Below are 3,093 nucleotides of genomic sequence, written 5' to 3'. Positions count from 1 at the left end.
GATGTGCGACTATCCATCATCACCACCATCTTCTTCACCAGCAAAGGAGAACTGAGTACATGGGTATGGGCACTCCCCTTGGCAACTTCCAAGCTTGGGGGAGGTGCCCCGGTATCGTATCACCATCACACTCCTATCTTTACCGTTTTTCTTAGTTCGATCCTTTTAGTAATATCTTTATCTAGTAGAATAAAGTTTTAGTATGATTTAGTTTTGAGTTTTGCTTTATGATCCTTCTATGCAATCAAGTCCGTGAGCTATATATAATAAAGATTAGTGTTGAGTCAAGGGCTTGATTATCTTGCTACGATCTTGAGGGAATTAAAGAAAAAGAAAGAATAAAAGGAAATAAAGAGATCATATTGATCTTATGGAGAGTAATGACTTCACATATAAAGAGTATGATGAATAAAAGTTGTTGAGAGTTGATAAACATAGTTTTGGTCATCATTGCAATTAATAGGAAGTAATAAAGAAAGAGAGGTTTTCACATATAAATATACTATCTTGGACATCTTTTATGATTGTGAGCACTCATTAAAATATGACATGCTAAAGAGTTGATGTTGGACAAGGAAGACAACATAATGGGTTATGTTTTCTTATATCCGAAATAAAGTATATTGTCATGGATCATCCAACATGTTGAGCTTGCCTTTCTCCCTCATGCTAGCCAAATTCTTTGCACCAAGTAGAGATACTACTTGTGCTTCCAAATATCCTTAAACCCAGTTTTGCCATGAGAGTCCACCATACCTACCTATGGATTGAGTAAGATCCTTCAAGTAAGTTGTCATTGTTACATGCAATAAAAATTGCTCTCTAAATATGTATGATTTATTAGTGTAAAGAAAATAAGCTTTATACGATCTTATGATGTGGAAGCAATAAAAGCGACGGACTGCATAAAATTCTGTTATTATCACTTACCTACTCGAGGACGAGTAGGAGTTAAGCTTTTGGATGCTGATACGTCTCCAACGTATCAATAATTTTTGATTGCTCCATGCTGTTATATTATCAATCTTGGATGTTTTATAATCATTTTATAGTCATTTTATATCATTTTTTGGTACTAACCTATTGACATAGTGCCAAGTGCCAGTTGCTGTTTTTTGCGTGTTTTTTACATTGCAGGAAATCAATATCAGACGGAGTCCAAATGCCACGAAACTTTACAATGATTTTTTTGGACCAAAAGGAAGAACTTGGGCCCTGGTTGCACCTGGGGGGGTCCCGAGGAGGGGACAACCCACCAGGGCGCACCAGGAGGCCCAGGCGCGCCCTGGTGGGTTGTGCCCACCTCGGGTGCCCCCCGGACCGCCTCTTTGCTCTATAAATACCCCAATATTGCAGAAACCCTAGGGGAGTCGACGAAATATTCATCCAGCCGCCACAGAGTCCAGAACCACCAGATCCAATCTAGACACCATCACGGAGGGGTTCACCACTTCCATTGGTGCCTCTCCGATGATGCGTGAGTAGTTCTTTGTAGACCTTCGGGTCCGTAGTTAGTAGCTAGATGGCTTTCTCTCTCTCGCTGAATTCTCAATACAATGGTCTCTTGGAGATCCATATGATGTAACTCTTTTTGCGGTGTGTTTGTTGGGATCTGATGAACTTCGAGTTTATGATCAGTTATATCTTTTTATATAGATGAAAGTTATTTGAGTTTCTTTGATCTCTTATATGCATGATCTCTTATAGCCTCGTATTTCTTCTCCGATATTTGGGTTTTGTTTGGCCAACTTGATCTATTTATCTTGCAATGGGAAGAGGTGCCCGGTAGTGGGTTCGATCTTACGGTGCTTGGTCCCAGTGACAGAAAGGGAACAAACATGTATGCATCGTTGCTACTAAGGATAAAAAGATGGGATCTATATCTACGCAATAGATAAACGGATCTTGTCTACATCATGTCATCGTTCTTGTTGCATTACTCCGTTTTTCCATGAACTTAATACACTAGATGCATGCTGGATAGCGGTCTATGTATGGAGTAATAGTAGTAGATGCAGGCTGGAGTCGGTCTACTAATCTTGGACGTGATGCCTATGTAATGATCATTGCCTGGATATCGTCATAATTATTTGAAGTTCTATCAATTGCCCAACAGTAATTTGTTTACCCACCGTTTGCTATTTTTCTCGAGAGAAGCCACTAGTGAAACCTATGGCCCCCGGGTCTTCTTTCTCATATATTTGCCTTGCGATCTACTTTTTCCTTGCGTTAAAAAAATACAAAAATACCTTGCTGCAATTTATTCTTATTTATTTTATTTGGCGTTCGATCCATCAATCTACTACAAATTTACCTCACGTCCTTTGCCTATCTTGAGGCGCAGTACCCCGAAAGGGATTGACAACCCCTTTAACACGTCGGGTTGCGAGGTGTTGTTATTTGTGTGCAGGGGCTGTTTACGTTGTGTTGCTTGGTTATCCTACTGGTTCGATAACCTTGGTTTCATATCTGAGGGAAATACCTAGCGCCGCTGTGCGGCATCATCCCTTCCTCTTTGGGGAAATATCAACGTAGCTTCAAGCGACATCAATAAAATGCAGATTGATGCTACATAATCAACTACCAATCCCTGGAAGTACAAGCGTTATAGGATAAAATGTACTGACAAGAGCAATGGGCTACACTTCTGCACTGGCATTGTCTGTGTATTCAACTTTTTGGTAAGATTAAATATAGATCTGATATTTTTTAGTAAATGGTGTGCAAGGGAGATAAGATGCAGAATGCTACACAATGAACCAATCCCTCTTCCCATAATATAAGAGTTTCTGAACATTGGTGTACTGTACAAAATGTTTTTATATTATGGGACGGAGGGAGTAGCTATTAATGTAAGTAAAGTGATAGACGACGTTCCGTCCTTACAAGAGGACTGTAGAGCTAAACCTCTTCAAAAGCATTGGGTTGATTCTAAATTTATGTAAGAGTCCATACAGATCTTATAATGTCCACCAAATGGACAATAACGAGGCTAACATGTGCAGTGATGCTACATAATCAACCAGCTATGAAAGTAAGTATGGTCATACAGGGCAAGAGGTACTCACAAGAGCAATGCAGTGTGCAGTATAG

Source organism: Triticum aestivum, chromosome 7D (genome assembly GCF_018294505.1).
Source record: "Triticum aestivum cultivar Chinese Spring chromosome 7D, IWGSC CS RefSeq v2.1, whole genome shotgun sequence".
Classification (NCBI taxonomy): domain Eukaryota; kingdom Viridiplantae; phylum Streptophyta; class Magnoliopsida; order Poales; family Poaceae; genus Triticum; species Triticum aestivum.
The sequence above is the reverse complement of the archived record's forward strand: the minus strand, read 5'-3'. Positions refer to the sequence as shown.